The following is a 17795-nucleotide window of genomic DNA, read 5'->3' as shown; positions in this document are numbered from 1 at the left end:
CGTGTGGGGACAGGTTGTGCTGGAGGGAGAGATTGGAGGCTGTTTTTATAGAAGAACTGGGTTTTCTCCCCCATTTTCATAACTTTTAATTTTGATGCAATTTCTCATATACCCTTTACCTAGATTCACCAATTGCTTACAACTTGTCCCAAGGCTGTACCATCCTCTCTATATTAATATGTACAGAGACACATGCATATTTCTCCTGAACCATCTGAGAGTATGGTGGAGATGCCTCTCTACTATTGTATATTTCAGTGTTTGTCCCCTAAAAACAAGGACATTCTCTTACATAAACACATATGCTTATCTGAGCGAGGACAATTTGCATTGATATGATACTGTGATGGAACCCCACAATCCATATCTAAAAGTCATCAATTGTCCCAAGAATGTCTTTTATAGCTATTTCTGTCCTGCTCTAGGATCCAGTTCAGGACCCCACATTGTACTTAGTGTTCATATCCCTTTAGTCAAGGAGGTGACATTTGAACATGGCTTGGAAACTCTAGTGGGTCCTTGACATCCTCAGGAGTGAAATCCAGAAGAGCTATTTGGCCTCATACACACTGTTCTTTGGTGACTTGCTTTTTTCCCTCACAGTATGGTTGGGAGGTGCATCTGCGTTGATGTGTGACACTGTTGTTCATCTTCATTGCTGTCGAGTATTCTATTGTGTGGGCATGATATGGTTCATTTATCCTTTCTCCTGTGAATGGACCTGGGTGACTCCCAGGCATTGTTACTGTGGTTGTGTTTATATCAATGGATGCTGGTGAGACTTTACCTGTTCAGGGAACTGCTGAACTGACCTGTGCACATCTCCCCATTAGTGTTGCCAAATTCTCTCACAAAGTGCACTTTCCAAAAAACACTCCCACCAGTGGCATGCAGAGCTCCTGTTGCCCCACCTGTCCACTCACATTTGGACCTGTCAATTAATTGAATTTCTTCCCGCAGGATGTGGATGAAGCCATACCCATGCATTTGTCAGACCACAGGAATATGCTTCCTATTCCTTTGCCAGTGGTTGGTAGCATCCATATACTTTGCACAGGTTTTGCCACAGTTAAGAGTGCACAGAGGGCAATGGCAGGCAGAGTCCCAGCCCTGGCTGCATGGCTGTTTCTGTCTTCCTGTCTCTCTGTCTCTGCCTTTTCTCTCCCCGGTGAGGACATGCCCACTCTCTGCCCTGGCAGGATAGGAGCTCATCATGGAAGATTCTGGGTGTTGATGGAGGCCGAGAGAGAGGCCAGGCTCCACTGGACAGGGAATGAAGCAACTTTGGCTAAATCCTCCAATTGGGAGGCTCTCTCGGATCCTGGTCAAGCAGAATGCCGTGGCCATAACGTACCTCCCTTTGTTGGCCTAGCACCTAGGAGCCCTCATAGGCACAAGAGTTGTTTCGTGGACTCTAAACAGCTTCTGCAGGTGCTAAGGTGAGTTGAGAACCCCAGTCTATTCATCCACTGTTTATTGAGGTCCTACTGTGTGCCAGGCTGTGCTTTTGAAGCTCCAGATGCAGAGGATAACAAGACAGATGAAGTCACCCGTGCCAGTCCCAAGCTAGTTTGCCCTCAGCTCTTGTTACCCCATCCCTTGCCTCTGTTACCCATCAGGGAGGGGAGCTTAGCCCCAAGGTGTGAGGCCAGCTGAATTCCTGCTGGATTCAGTCAATGAGAGGCCCTGGAGTGAACAAGGGAGGAGCCAGGATATTCTCCCCCTTCCTCTTCATCTCAGATGGCATCTCTGGTGTGGCTGTCTTTCCTACAGCTACAGCTCCCACCGGACAGGCCTGCTGAGCCTCCCTGCATCACCCAGGCCCTGGGCTCTGGTAATACCATCTCCTCCCATTGCCCCTCCAGCCCTGGGGAGGTAATAGTTTCTTGCTCCTAATTTCTGTGCTGCCTCACTGTCCCCTGTTCTTAGCAATTTCATCACCTGCACAATCACATCCCTGAATTTTAACTTTTAAATTAAGCTTTACACTTTTTAAGTGACTTCTATTTCCCTGGTGGGATCCTAGAGATACCCTCCCTGTCTTCGGGTTGTGTATATTAGAGTGTAGAGAGATGGATGATGAACAAATTAAGAAACAAATAGTTATGGTAAATGATGTGAAGAAAATGAAACAGGGTGTCCTCCTGGGGAGGGAACTCATCCTTGGAGGGTTGGGGCAGAGAAACGCCATTGAGGAGGGCAGCAAGGTGTACAGCTAGAAGAGCAAAGAAGGATGCCTTGTGTATTGGGTGCCTACTATGTGTCAGCCCCTCTGCCATGTCCTTTACAAAAGACCTGATTATGTCTTTTGTAGTTAGTTTTGTGGGAACTGGCATGCAGCAGGGGTTCAAAACAAAAGCTCTTCAATCTCGTGTCAGTCATTACATAAACTCTTGACATAGATACTTGTTGCAGAGACTGTCAGGTATCTTCCAAAAGCTGTTCTTCCTCCATAGAATTTTAGCTGAGCACATGGTTTCCCAGAGCAAGACTACATTGCCCAGCTTCCTTTGCAGCTAGATATGGTCATGTGACTGTGCTCTAGCCAATGGGATACAAGTGGATGTGTCAGCTTTCAGGGGACTTCCTTAAGAGACAACTGATGTGCACCTTTTGTTCTTTTATTCACTTCTTCCTTCCTGCTCCCTGGAATGTAGATACAATGGTGAGGCTGTGACAGCCATCTTGGAACGTGGGGCAATGAAAGCCAACCTTGGTCTCTGACGCCAGGGAGTGATATAGTAGCCCTGGATTGCCTACCTATGAATTTTCACATGACAGAAGAAAAAAATTATATCTCCTTGTTATGTACAGTTGAATCTCATCCCGGCAACATAGTACTAATGTTTTTATTTGACAAGTGAAGAAACTGAGGCTCGAGGAGGGGAAATAACATAGCCCTGGGACTCAGAGCTGGTCTTACAGCAGAGCAGGGACTCAAATTCAAGGCTATCTGCTATCAAGACCCTTTTGGCTCCACTATCCTATTCATGCATCCTGCACTCATACGGGTGTGTGTAAGAATTCCCAAGGAGGTGAGTCGATCCTGCGCACGTTGGCAGCCCCATCTCTGTCTTGCTTCCCAATCCAATAGGTGTATGTGGCCCTTTGCTCATTATTATTGTTCCATCTATCTATTGCTGCTTTAAAAATGACCCCAAAAACAAATCTCACAAACTGGGTAAAGAATCTGGACAGGCCGTGCAGGGATAGCTCGTATCTGGTCTGTGATATCTGTGTCCTCAGTGGGGATGACTCAGAGAGCTGGGGGCTGGGGCAATGGAAACTGGTCGGGCAGCTCTTTCGCCACCGTGGCCTCCCCACCTGGCTCCAGCCTCCTCACATCATGGTGGCCTCAGGGCAGTTGGATTTTTAACATAGCAGCCCAGGACTCCCAAGGAGAGACTTTCAAGAAGCAAGAAGTGGGCGTTAATCTCTTGAGGCCTGGGCTGGAAACTGCAGTGTCACTGCTACCGTAATCTCCTGGTCGAGTCATCTCAGAGCACACCCACATTCAAGGCCCCAAGTATATGAGGGTGTAGCAAAGACCTGGTGGGCATCTTTAATCGGTCATGCCTATGACCGCCAGTACTCTTTCAGTTGTAAGAGGCAGACCGACTGGAGGGAGAGAATTGGGAGTTTTCGTTGGCTCATGTCACTGAAAAGGCCAGGGCTCTAGCTGGCTTCTGGCACTGGGGCTGAGACGCTTGGGAGCCAGTCTGTCTCTATCTCTGCTGCTCTGTGCTGGCCTCACTCTCGGGCAGGCTCTCCTGGGTGGCAGTAAAGATGGCCACCCGCAGCTCCCAGTGCCACATGATCAGCTCATGACCCCAGCAGGAGGGCAGAATTCTTGCCAAGTTTCCAGGTTGGACTCTCCATGGATCCTCCTGAGGCATGTGCCCAGAATCAATCAGCCAGGATGGCTCTGATTGACTGGGCCAGAGGTGGGCACTCCACATGGACCACCTTGAACTGAGAGTGGGAGGGGGTGGTCCCTGGAGGGAAAATCTGGGTGTGGCTATCTGGATGGACACACAGATGCTGCTGCAGTGACCCGCTGGGTGCCCAGTTCTGGGCCCCTGCCATGTCCCATGCAGGTGACCTGGACAGGCACAGGGCTGACCTGTGGTCCTTGTATACAGTCCCGAGTTCCTCTCCTCTAACATCCCAGGCCTTGGCTCCGGATGGCCCCATGTTCCAAGCCTCAAGCATTCATCTCTGGAAGGGCAAGACTTCTGGGACCTCTTGCCGGGAGCTGCAAAGCCTGGAGACTGGCCTCTCAGGCTTGCCTGCTGGCCCTGGGTAGTCTTCACCCTGACCCCAGTCTGCAGGGCTTCCAGAACCCACCTGCGCCCCAGCTGTCATCCACAGTTCATCAGGAGGTGGTCCAGGAAGGTGACCAGGCCTAAAGTATGAGGAAGCCATGTGGTATCTGGGTACAGGGACAGCTAGTATCAATGTTCCGGGGTGGACACGTGCCAGCTGTTTGAGAAACAAGAAGGAAGCCAGTGGGGTTGGAGTGGAGCAAGCAAAGGGAATGAGACCAAAGAGGCCAAGAGGGACCCGGGTGCTGTGGGAGGGTGTGGTGCAGATGGGACAGGTTTGACTTACATCTTTTTTTGTTTTTGTTTTTGTTTTTTTTGAGACAGGGTCTCACTCTGTTGCCCAGGATGGAGTGCAGTGACGCAATCACGCCTCACTGAAGCCGTGACCTTCTGGGTTCAGGTGATCTTCCCGCCTCAGTCTCCCAAGTAGCTGGGACTACAGGCATGCACCACCACGCCTAGCTAACTTTAGAGTTATCTATCTTCTGTAGAGATGGGGTTTAGCCATGTTGCCTAGGCTGGTCTTGAACTCTCGGGCTCAAGCAATCCACCCACCTTGGCCTCTTGAAGTGCTGGGACTACAAGCGTGAGCCACTGCGCCTGGCCTGACTTCTATCTTCATGGGCCCTGGCCAGCCACTGTACTCTGAACAGACAGTGGGGAAGTTGGGGACTTCCAGCAAGCAGGCTATTCCAATAGTCCAGGCGAGAGACACCAGCAGCTAGGACCAGGCCGGCTGCTTGTTGAGGTGGGAAGTGGTCAGGTTCTAGAATGACAGATGGGAGGCTGGTGTTTGAGGAGGGGGCAGGCAGGGCCCTAGGCCTGGACCCTGGCTTCCACCTCCTCATTTTCTAAGGAATAGACTTTCTGGTCACCTTCATGCTCACTCCGACTCCCTACCCATCCAGTCCCTCCTGCCCACAAGGTGGCAGGGCAACTTCCAAAATGCACATTGAGCCCAGCACACTAAAGTAGCTAATGCCAGACACTGTTTCCTTCTTCATGGTCGATGCATTTATTGCCATGTGATTCAGAAAATACATAACTAGCTCGCTGACCCTTGATTTTGGCAGTAATATAAATTTGCCTTTTCGAAATAATTTGGTTTATAAAGATGCGGACTGATTTTTTAAAAAAATGATTAAGGAATTGGGGGAGGAAGAGATGCAGCAGAAAGACCTGGGCAGAAACCCGTGAAGATGGTGCTGGGAATGACTGGGCTTTGGGGGCTTGGGCCTGTGGCAGAGCACCAGCCCCTCTCTGTGCATTCCTGGCCCATGGGTCCCCACCCCTGTGCTTCCACACACCCAGGTCTCCACCATCATCCCAGCCTTGGTGAGCCCTACCTTTTCCAGAACATGCTGGGCTGCTCCACCCCCTGGCCTTTGCATGTGCTCTTCCCACTCTCCAGATGGCACAGGTCGTCTCCAAGATTTTTTGCAGGACTGTTAGTCATTTATATTTTTTACATTCAAAGTTTTAGTCCATCTGAAGTTGATTTGGATCTCTAAGGGGAGTGCAATTTTATTTTATCCCAGATGGATAGTCAGTTGTGGCTGGCACCACTTACTTCAAAATCTGCCCTTCTCCCACCGAATCAAAATACTACCTTTGGCATATATCTCATTCTGATATATCTTGAAATTTATTTTTGTATTCTACATTCCTTTCATTGTCTCTGCCAATGCCATATTGATCTGACTGCAGTGACTTTGTAGTATGTTCTTATTTCCAGGAAGGCAAAACCCCCACAGCAGTCTTTTTCTAGTCTTCCCTGGTAATTCTTGGGCATTTATTCTGCCACATAATCTTTGAGGTCATTTTATCTAGTTTTTAAAAAAATCACCCTGTTGATAATGAAATTGGAATTACATTAAATTTATATGGAGAAAATGGGAAAATTGACTTTTTTCTGGTATTAAGTTTCCACATCCAAGAACATGGCATGTCTTGCTCTTTTTTAGATCTTATTTTAAAATCTGTCAGAAGATTTAATTCCATCTCTGTTTCCAAACTTTTACTTCATATGCTTCATTTTCATAAATGACAGACAGTGCCCTTTTGTGATGAAAATCCTGACACTTCTTTCTTCAGCTGAAACACTGTGTGCCTTGTGAATATCAGCATGGATGCCTGCAAAGGAAGGGTCATGTGGCGTCCACCTGTAAAAGGTCCCAGCATCTGCTATCTGGTACCCTGCAGGATTGTTGGAACAACGTACATTGCTGGTAGTACCACAAGTTTATTTCTTGCTTCTTTATGTTTTAGCCAGCGGCTGGAATTTTCCCCCAGCTTTTCTTCCTCGCAAACTTCTTTTTTCCGTCTTTACTTTGTAGTCAAAAGTTTTCATTTTGCATTTTAATCTCATTTTCCTGTATAGGATATATGTAGATGTCAACCATTGTTAACAGCTTCTTTTGTTTTCCATCCAGAGAAATTCTGTAAATATGTAAGCAAATGTATATATTTTCTCTCCTTACCCCAGTTCTTAATCAAGTGGCAACACATCGGTGTTCTGTACCTTTATTTTCATACAAATTCTATCTTGGGATTATGCCGTATCAGTATGCAAAGAGCTACTCTTTCCTTTTTCTTGTCCTTTCTTTCTCTCTCTCTCTCTTTTTCTTTTTTTTTTCTGACAGTGGCATAACATTTCACCTGTAGACAAACATCTTTTGTTTCCAAACTTTTGCCATAATCTATGAGGCTCTGGTGAATTTCCTTATACATTTTACAGATGTAAATCATATCTATCAGATAAAGTCCTATGAGTGGAATTCTTAGCTCAAAGGGTAAATGTATTTGTAAGTTTGACAGCGTCCTGTTGACCACCCCAACCAGAGAGTGCATCAGTGGACGCTTGCCCCAGGCTGTCTCCCCCATCCCCTTAGGAACATAATGCATTATCCAGTGTTTTGACATTTGCTAATACCAACAGGTATAAAATGGTATCTCAAAGTGTTTTTATTTTTAAAACAGCCTTATTGTGATATAACTGACATACTATAAAGTTCATTTGTTTTAAATGTACACTTCAATAAGTTTTAGTAAATTTATAGAGTTATAACCATCACCACAATGTAATTTTAGAACACTTCCTTCACCCCAAGTATCTTGACATGGGTTAAATTTTCATTTCTCTGAGTGAGGGTATGTTTTCTTTCATTTAAGAGAGCCATTTCTATTTCCTTTCCATTGAATTTTCTGTTCATATGCTTTGCTCATTTTTTTCTATTTTATTTTTTATTGATTTGTAGGTACTCTTTATATATTATGCTTCCTGATTAGTGTAAGTGCCTCTCCTCCAAAATTCACCTTGTGGTTCCAATTCTCACAGGCTGGAATTCATAGAACCTGTTGATGGGGCTGCTCCTTTACCATACAGTGAGCTGCCTGCACACAGTGACCATATTTGATTTTATTCCGTGTCCTCCGCTGCCTAGCACAGGGCCTGGCCAGTATAGATCTCTGCAAGTAAGCCTGGACTCAGCAGCAGTCCATCTATGTTCTTTCTTCCCTCAGCATTCTTCTCATCATTTGTGGAGAGTTTTCGATCAGTATGGTGAGTCATATCTGACTCCTCCACTGGACTGACTGCTCCCTGAGGGAAGGCACCATGGCTGTTTGCTGCTGTATATCTGGGGTCCATGACAGTGTGGCATAGCACGTTATTTAAAAGTGCTGATAAGATGAATTTATTAACTAATTAATTACTAAGTGGTTTACAGTACCTGGAAGGAGAAAGATGTTGGAAGGCTACAGAGATGGAAAGCCAAAACCAGCAGAGCCACAGCACCTGGTATTTCCATGAGTGGCACATCCCTTACCCGAGGACCTGAAGCGGTTGGGAGGGAACCCTGGTGCACAAGTCCACAGGCGGTAATACTGCAGGACTCCACCATTATATTGCCATTCAGGAATACAGTCCCAGGGTAGCTCATCTTACAACTTTTCAAGAGAAGCTCGAAATGATGCTCTTTATGTGAAATCTCTCACTTCGAAATGTTGGCAATGATTAGTCACTGCACAGGCCCCTGAGACTTGGGCTGCCAATTTGCAAAGCCTGGGTTTACAAAACAGAACTCTTTTTAAATGCATGCTCACACATAATTCTGCCAGTAATCCTGGGGGGAAGTGGACAGAGGAAGACCCTGAGGCTCAGAGTAGAAAAATGACTTGCATACAGCCACCCAGCTGGTAGGGGTATGTGTGTGCGGAGGAGATGGAGGCAGTCCTGACCCCCTGGCCTGAGCTGTCACACAGCTCCTCTTCCAGGAGGGAATTAGGGCATTTCTGAGGGAAGTGAAGCTAATTCTCAGAGCTCCTGGCCAAGGAGTTTGTCACAAGCCTGCCTGGGCAGGTGAACCTTGGCCTGACACCTCTGAGTCCCTTCCATGGCAGAGATGGGCAGGTCGAGCTCCCACCTGGAAGCCCATTTGGGCTATGGCCTTCTCTCCACTCTCTATACCTCGCTGTTTGTCGGTGCCCCACACACAGCAATTAATCATCACTGCCTCATGACAACTCTGGTATAATTATCTTGTATTATGAGTGAAGTCTCACCAGCAGGCCAGCCCTCTCTAGAGAGGCCACGGCTCCCTGAGAGCCGGGTGAGAAGTGTTCTCCGCCCCCATGGGCACGACGGGTGCAGGGATGTGGAGGGGCCTCAGTGGTTCTCTCCCTCCATCCCAGATCCCTCTGGGATGGGAGCAGGTCGGTGGAGCTGGAGTGACTGCTGAATGACTTACAAAAGTCATAGGGGAAAGGAGGAGTTACTGTAGTGATAAAGAGAAATGACAATGAAGAAGGCAGGTGGCTGGGCCCGTCCAGCCCCCTCTAGTCCTCATTCCCTCATTCCCAAAGTTGCGACTGATGCCAACCAATTGTCAGATATGATTCCAGTTGCTGAGCTGTAGCCACAAACAAAACAGATCCTGCCCCTTCCCCGGCAAGGATCCTGGCATTCTAGAGGGAGAGTCAGACAACACACACACAGGGGCGAGACTATTTCAGACTGTGTTAAGCACTATAAAAGAAATGCATAGACAGAGAAGAGTGGGGGACAGGGGAGCAACTTGGCTTTCGGAGAGTGACACTTGAATGGAGGCGGAATGCATTCGGGGTGGAGGGGACAGTAGACTGAAAGGCCCTGGGGTGGGGAAACTCTGGAACAGGAAGAGAGTCACTGTGGCTGCAGTGAGGAAGAAGGAAATCAGGTCTGAGAGGTCAGTAAGGGCGACTACATAGGTTCTAAGAGTTTGGCTTTTATTCTAAATTCAGTAGGATGCATTCTCAGAATGCTGCCAACTAAACTGTAGCCTTTGGCAGTTTGCCCCCGTCTATAATTTCCTGCCCATCCATCCATCCATCCATCCATCCATCCATCCCTCCATCCATTCGTTCAACAAACACTTATGGAGCACCTACTGTGTGTTAGTCTGGCCCTGGGGAACAGTAGTGACAAAGCAGAGAGAGCCCGCCTTCTGGAGGAAGACCCTCACCCCACTTCTTCTGCACGGGAACCGGCTCCGCGGACCCCACCCGAGATCCCGCCGCCGCCAGGTGGCGCTCTGCGCCTGCGCTTGGGCAGCGGCCGGGGGTCGCTGGGCCGGGGCCGGGGCCGGGGACAGGGACGGGGCGGGGGAGGGGCGGCCGGGGAGTGGGGGCGGGGCCCGCGTCGCAGGTTGTGTGACTTTGGGTTTGACCTGCCTGGAGATGAGCTAATCCCGCCGTATAATAGACTCCGGGGAGATAGGGAAAATGGCTGCGGCGCTATCTGCGTCGCCATGGGGACCATCGCGCGCGCGGGCGGGGCGCGAGCCTGGAAAAATACAGCCTTTGTCGGCGGCGCGTGTCACTCACGGCGCGGGGACCTCAGGCGGCGGGCTCGGGCTTCCTTGTCCCAGCTGCAGAGGCTCTGAGGCTCGGATGCCCGGGTGTCCCCAAACTCCACGGACAGCCCCTCTTCCTTCCACACTCGCACTTTCCGTTTTGGTCAAGAAAGTCTTCCGTGACACAGCATGTTCCACCCCATCGCTCTGGCGTCTGTCACCCCCGCACACACCATTCCCTGTCGCTTCCCCAGCCCGGAGTCCACCCACGCTGGCACATAGACAGGCCCCGACGACTGCCCTTCCCCCGTGCCCCTCTCGCAGCTCACCCGGGCACACCTGGGCAGAGATACAGCAGGACACACACAGCCTCACACAGACCCGAGCACACCCCAAAGGCACGCCGGGCGGGAGCGGTGACACTTGCACGCTCATGCCCGGCAGGCACAGGAAGCTTGTGTGCCCCGAAACACATCGTAGGGTGGGCAACTGCATGCACACAGCACATCCACCCTAGTGGCCTCCGGCGTGCGACCCTAAACAGCCACCACCAGAGCAGACACAGTGAGGCACTCGCGGGATGCTTATCCGCTGCCCTCGGACACGTGGGCTTGCACTCCCATTCCTCCGCCACGTGTCCAGCCACCCTGGGCCGCATGCCTGCCCACAAACTTAGTGTGGCACCGCCTCCTGTGTGGACCCTCCAACCGCCTCATCGGCCGCCTCTGGGCACTTAGCACACACGCATGAGTGTGTGAAACATGCATTTCAAAGATGTAGTCATATATGCAGTTGCCCACAACCCAGATACCCAGACACAAACACCCACTGCAACACACATCAATTCATACATGGAGCTGTACATAGACATGCAGACACACTCGGATACATCTCCTCCGGGCGCTCAGCACACACGCCTGCCATGCGTGTGCATGGATGGGCTCACATACTTGCACTTTTTTGTGGTACACTTGTTTGAGACACCCGCACACTTGCATCGGCGTTAGCCCATGCACTGGCACACCCGCGTGTCCATCCAAACACGCCGGGCACACCGGGGCGCGCACTCAGTGGCCCTGGCAGGCAGGCGGGTGATGCGGGCACGGGGAGCCCGCGTGCCCCCAGCGGACGGCTATCTGCCTGCCCATCAGCGCGCGGATCTGCGGTGGTAAATGATGCATTCGATGGCGGGCGCATTTGTTGTGCGCTCTCTGAAAGGGCTGCGATAATCTGGAAGGCAGAGATAAGGAACACCATTTATTCCGCGGCACTTTGGAAACAATTCCCAGCCCTGTACAACCCCATTCTCCCGCAGCCTTCGGGAGCCGGGCAGATAACGATTGGCTATTCATTATCTTCGCCGGGAACAAAGATTAGCCGGCCGAGATGAAAAATTACCCCGGACAGCGGCGCAGCCCCGCGCGGAGCCCCCTGCCCGCTGCCACCACCCGTGCCTTGGTGTCCCGCCCTGCCCGCGGCCCGCAGCTCATGCCCAGCCCGGCCTCGCCCGGCTCCCGGCCTCCCGCGCGTTCTTCGAGCTTGGTGGCTAAGCCCTGTCGGTCTTTCCGTCTCAGTCTGTCCATCCCATCCTGCCCATCTTTCCTTTTTGTCCCCACTCTTCTCTCTGGGGCCCTTCCCATCCCTGTGCCTCTTCTAGCATTGGCTCTTTGAGCCTCTCTGGGGTTCTCTTCCCATCTCTCTATTTTTGTCTTATCTCTCTGTGCTCTCTTATCTCTCTCATGTCTCTGTCCATGTCTCTCTGGTTATCATCTTCTCTGCTTTTATTCCCATCTTTCTGACCCTTTCTGCCACTTTTTAGTTGTTTATTTCTGTCTGTCTCCGAGTGTCCGAAGTCCCAGGCCTGTCCCCACCAGTGCCTCTTCCTCATTGTTTTTAAAACATCTGTCTTTGGGCCTCCCATCTCTTTCCCCACTCCTTGTCTCTCTGGATCTTTCTGTCACCGAATCTCCATTTCTCTTCATCCACCCCACCCTGAGGGCCCCACATCTCCAGGCCTCATACCTCCCGCCCTCTCAAGGCTGTGAACCTGGCCACAGACCAGAGACTGGAAGGCTCCAGCCAGCTCTGGCCTGGCCAGCCCAGCCCCGCCCAGTAGGCAGGAGGCAGGTGGGGTGCGGAGGTGCAAGGCCTGGAACCCCCTTTCCAAGGAAACAAGACAAGTAGAAAAGGCCCCATAGGCACCCAGGCCCTGCTCCTGTGCTTCAGACAAGCTCTCCCATGCCCCTCCCCAATGAGGCCCGGGGCCTTGGGATCCGGTGGTCCCAATGAGGACACCTCATTAGAGCAGTTATTCAGCATGGCGCTGGCGACAGCAGATAAGCCTTATCATCTCATCTCCCCTCCCACAGACAGACAGAAAGTGCCCGAGCAAATGGTACCCTGGAGCTCCACTGGCGGCCTGCCCTGCTGGTTAAGGAAGGTCTGGATGGTGGGTGATCCTGCAGGATGCACACCCTGCATGTCACAGAGGACACACTTTTCCACAGTCCACAGAACAAGGCAGTGCTGGCCACAGAAACATGCATTTCAAAGATATAGTCATATATACAGTTACTCACAACCCAGACACGCAGACACAAACACCCACTGCAACACACATCAATTCATACATGGAGCTGTACATAGACATGCAGACACACTCGGATACATCTCCTCCTCCCCACCATCAGTTCAAAGATACAATGATATACAATGATACCTATGCTGTTAAAGACAGATGCACACACACACAGCCAAATGCATGTTCAAATACACAAACACAGGCCCCAACAGCCATTAATTAATAAACAGAATTATACATGGACATCCAGACACATGCAACATACCACACACACACCTACACATACACTAGTTCAAGGACACATGCAGATACCCAGGTACAAACTATTAAAGACACACACAGGCCAGGCGCAGTGGCTCATGCCTATAATCCCAGAAGTTTGGGAGGTCGAGGTGGGAGGATTGCTTGAGTCCGGGAGTTTGAGACCAGTCTGGGCAACATAGTGAGATCATGTTTCTACAAAAATAAAAATAAAAAAATTAGCCAGGCATGGTGGCACATGCCTGTGGTCCCAGATACTCAGGAGGCTGAGGTGGGAGAACGGCTTGAGCCTGGGAGGTTAAGGCTGCAGTGAGCGGTGATTGAACCACTGCACTTCAGTCTGGGTAACAGATCAAGACCAGATCTCAAGAAACAAAACAAAACAACAACAACAAAAATACATACAGTTTAACACATGCCTAGATACATGCACATACACAAACACACACTCCAAAACACGCCAATTCATAGACATGCCACACACTGCTACAGACACACAGGCAAACACTTGGAAATCCCCACCCCTCTTTACACGAGTCTCTGACATGATGACCCCACAGACACAGAGCCAAAGGGACACACAACCATTTCCACAGACACACTCTCTTGTGCCAGCTTCCAGGGTCATGCTCTGAAATAGCCACATTGTGACCTACTGCCCAATACACAAACTCTCAGGAACCCACAAGAAGAAATGGACATACTAATACATCCAGTTTTGCAGACACTCCTGTGTGCTCATAAGTGTGCACAGACACACCTGGGCACACAGGACATAGACTGTGAGCCACACGCATAGAACACACAAACAATGCAATAGTCACCACCAGATTTGGAGAAAGACCTATAGACAGCAGGTGTCACAAAGACCAGGGGACAGAAACACTCCTCTGGGGCACACCTGGGCACAGGAGCACAGATTTCCCAGTCCTTCCAAGCCCAAGCACTTTCTCTCTGGGCCTAAGGTCCCCAGGTCACTCTTTGATCTGCTGGGATGGGAATCAGGGGTTGGAGTGGGGGGACACTGACTGGCTGAATCCCTTAGTAAGAACTTTGGCAGCACAAGAACTGAACTCTGTTTGCCCACAAACCCAGGGGCCTTCTGGGGATGAGGACTCCCACACTCCCTTTCTCCCCTCCTCCTGCCCCCCACTTCTGTGAAGAAGCCCTCTGCACCCTTCCTTGCTTCCCCCATTGTGAGAGTCTGCCCCAAGGAGATGGGCCAGGGGGACGCCAGACAGTGGACCTCTAAAGTGCTCAGGGTCCCCCAGAGTTAGGAACTGGAGTGGGGGTGGGACAGGGAGAGGGGCTGCCTCTGCACTTAGCTAAACCAGCCTGGCAGTGAGGGCGTCCAGAGTATGAGCCAGAGTGCCGAGTTGCATCTGATTGTGTGACCGTGTGTGTGCACATGTGTGTGCACACACCGTGTGTGTGCACAGCTGCGTGCACATGTGCAGGGATGTGTGCGTGTCCGTGTGAGCACTCCTGGAAGTGGGTTGAAGAGAGAGGAGCGGGCGTCTGTGTACCATTGTCAGTGAGTGCGTGTGCCCACAGCTCCTGAGGGTCCCCAGGGAGAGTCTCCGTAAAGACGTGTCCCAAGCTTTCTGAGCGAGCATCCCTGAGGTCAGGGGCGCGCGTGTGCGCTCCGGAGAGGGCGGGAGCGGCCTGGAGTGTGGATGCGCAGGGTGTGCACGCCCTGAGTGCCTAGCGGCCCTTGGCTGGCCAGGCGTCTGGACCTGGTAGGCCGGGTGCAGAGCCCCGGGCACCCTCCTGCCCCCTGCGGCGCTCCCGCCCCCGTCGCCACCCCCTGCCCCCCCGCAAAGTGATGTCGAAATAAAAAGCCGCGTTGCGGCCGGTGGGGGAAGAGAGAGGCAGCGTGAGCACAAGGAAGGTAGGAAGGCCAGCGCCGCCGCAGGGGCTCGGTGCTCAAGTCTGTCCGTTGCCTGCCGCCACCTCCATCCTAGCAGGGCCCCATCGCCCACCAGGCGGATAAAAGCAGTCCGCTGAACACCATGCGGCCGCTCGGCGTGCCGCCCAGGCTCTGCTGGTGAGCGCCGCCACCCCGCGCCCAGGTCCCGCGAGCCCGCCTGCCGCGCACCTCGCCCTGCTCCCAGCTCTGCTCCGGCCCCGTCCGCCCGGGGGCGCCGCCCACCGCGCCTCGCTCGGTGAGTTCCCTTCACTTCCATCCGCCCGGGCCGGGCCCTTTCCGCCCCCGGCCCGGCCCGCCTGGCACCCGAATCTCTTGGTCCGTTTGCCCTGTGGCCCCTACCTTTGGGGCTCGCCTTGGCCCTGCCAGAGACCGGAAACCCTGGTTATAGGGACTTCAACCAGAGGGAGTATTTGGTGACCTGGGCACAACAGGCCCGCCTCGGGCCTCCTGTCTTCCCATTTCTCCGAGCCACAGGCCACGAGACCCCGGCATTCCCAAAGCCTGGCAAAGCACCCCCGCCTCCTGGCCCCCGAACTCTGGGCCTTTGTCTCGGTCGCCCCCAACCCCCAGGCCGCGGCAGCGGATGCGTCCGAGCCGGGCCGCCGAGCGACGGCTGCACCTGCCGGCTGGTCCCGTGCGCCGGCTTTTCGCGGCTTAACCCGGCTCGCTCCTGTTTGCGCCCCCGCGCGCTGCGCCCCGCAGACCTTTATCCTGTGTGACTGGGGTGCGTGTGGGGGAGAGCGCCGGGTCTGGAAGTCTCCCCCCACCCCAAGCCGGAGTCTGAATCCGTTTAGTGGGATTTCAATAAGAATGGGGCCGCCGCGGGCTCGAAGATCTGCCGCTGGTAGGCTTAGACGGCGTTCTGGATCTGTCTCAAAACCGGGCATTTAAAATTATTCGGTGGCAGCCAGGCTTGAACTCCGGGTTGCTCCAACTCCGAGGGGAAAGGCCCCGCGTTCAGGGCCCCCATGTGTGGCGGCCGCTTCTTTATCGGAAAACAAGGAAGGAAATTCGTTGTTTTGGAAAAAGCCTCCTCTCCCGAGGTTGGGAACATCTGGTGGTGAGCTCCAGGTCTACGCAGGCACCCCGTACTGGGATTCGTTTATGAGCAGGCAGGATTCGAGAACCAGGTAGGGCCCGTGCGGCAGCTGAGGCGTCTGGAGAGCGTTTCCCAGGCGGGTTGACAAATTGCAGACAAATTGTGTCTAACGAAACGGATTTACCAGTTGTCAGGCCGCCGGCCCCTGTCGCTCCGAGTAAACCCTCCGAGTAAACCGTGGCTGTTCGTGGAGGAGGGAGAAGCATGGCCCGATTGTCTCCGGGTCTCAGCAGGGTCCCGCGGGAAGCCTGCCAGGCTTGAAGGTAGGGGTCAGAAGCCAGAAGCGATATCGAATCTCGGAGGCGCCTGGGTCCAGGGTGCCGAGACACCTAGGACGTGGGGGCCACAGACTCTACGATTCCCAAAGACGCAGAACAGGAATGGGGTGGGAGAGCCTGCACTGAGGCCGAGGGAGGGAGCCTTCTGCTTTGAGGGTCTGGAATTGAACCCCAAAGAGCAGGAGGGGCCGTTATAGCGGTAGTCCCTCCTTGGGCACACCCACCCCCCCCAGGGATGGCTGCTGGCCTGAGATCTAATGCCTCAGCTTTAAGGGAACTTCTGAACCCATCTGCTAAGGCATCCCACTTCCTCCCCGTACCCCTCAAGGTTTATTGCCAATGTGGGACTGGCAGGCTGCTGGGTTGCGAATTAAATTTCTCTATGGAAGGTAATCCCATAGCAAATGGGTTTCCTTGACACCCCACCCCCAGCCCCACACTGCGGGCCAATTAGCTGCCCATAAGGAAAAGGCGAGAAGAATTAGGTTACAAAGGGAGGGCAAACTTATGGTCCCAAAGGGGCCACCTCGGATGAGCTAAGTTTAAACAAAGGGCTCAGAGGGGAGGGGAGACCTGGGCAGCTCTGTGTCCCACCTGGGACCAGCGGCTTAGTAGAGGCCTGAGAAGCACTCTAGAACCGGATACCAGATCTGCTACCTCCCCAGCTCCCAGGCAGAAGCACCCAGGTCAAATTGTGGCGATCACCGCTGTGAGTTCTCGGGCCACTTGAAAAGGGTCCTTCGAAAATTCTGTTTCCAGACTGACCTTCTCCAGTCCTCGGAGAAATCTTGTTCCCAAGTAAGGAAAGTGACAGCTTCTTAATGTGATCAAAGGCAGCGCCAGCATTTCCAGCTATGCTCCCGAACAAACAAAATACTGAAAAAGGGAACGTGTCCCTCTGAAGGTGTTCTGGGGACCCCAAAGTTCCAGCCCATAAACTGGAGTAAATCTGCTCTCACCAGGCCTGTAACAGCGCCGCAAGACCCCAGCCGATTCTGGGGGCTGCGTTGCCCCTCCCCGGGAGTTTGTTTGGGGCCCGAGGTGGGAGGACCATGTCTTTGGCCTAGTGGGGAGGGGCCCGGTTGGTGTCCCTCGGTCTGCCTGACTCACACAGACATTGACGAGCGCGGGTCCCCCTTTACTGTCCATCTGGGCGCCCTGCTACCTGGCGCCGCATTTCTCTTTCCCAGGCGGGTTCGTTTCCGCCAGAGAATGCAGCAGTCCCGCATCCTACGCAGGACCTGCAACCGATGTGGAGGCTTCGGTCAAGCCGTCCCGGGCCTGCGTTGTCGAGGAAGGCAACCCCAAGGCCTGAAGGGACCTGGCAGAACTCCTCTTTCCTTTTTTTCCTCTACACCCGGATTGCGGGCAAGGAGGCTGGTTCAGGTCCCCCGAGGCCCCCGCTCAAGCACTCCTTAGCCGTCCTGCTAAGCCCCTCCGTGCGCCGATTTTCTGAGCTGCCGAGCGGGGTAATTAAATCCCCTCCCTCG

At 52.6% G+C, this 17795-nt stretch overlaps 1 pseudogene across 1 annotated transcript in view; it reads right to left on the bottom strand.

Annotated features, from left to right (window-relative positions):
* Positions 1-17795, bottom strand: part of LOC101006689 — a 60365-nt pseudogene that overhangs the window by 42316 nt on the left and 254 nt on the right. The window lies entirely within an intron of this gene.

This window comes from Papio anubis, chromosome 2, assembly GCF_008728515.1.
Source record: "Papio anubis isolate 15944 chromosome 2, Panubis1.0, whole genome shotgun sequence".
NCBI lineage: Eukaryota > Metazoa > Chordata > Mammalia > Primates > Cercopithecidae > Papio > Papio anubis.
Note: the sequence above shows the minus strand (reverse complement) of the source record. Positions and strands in the feature narration are given on the sequence as shown.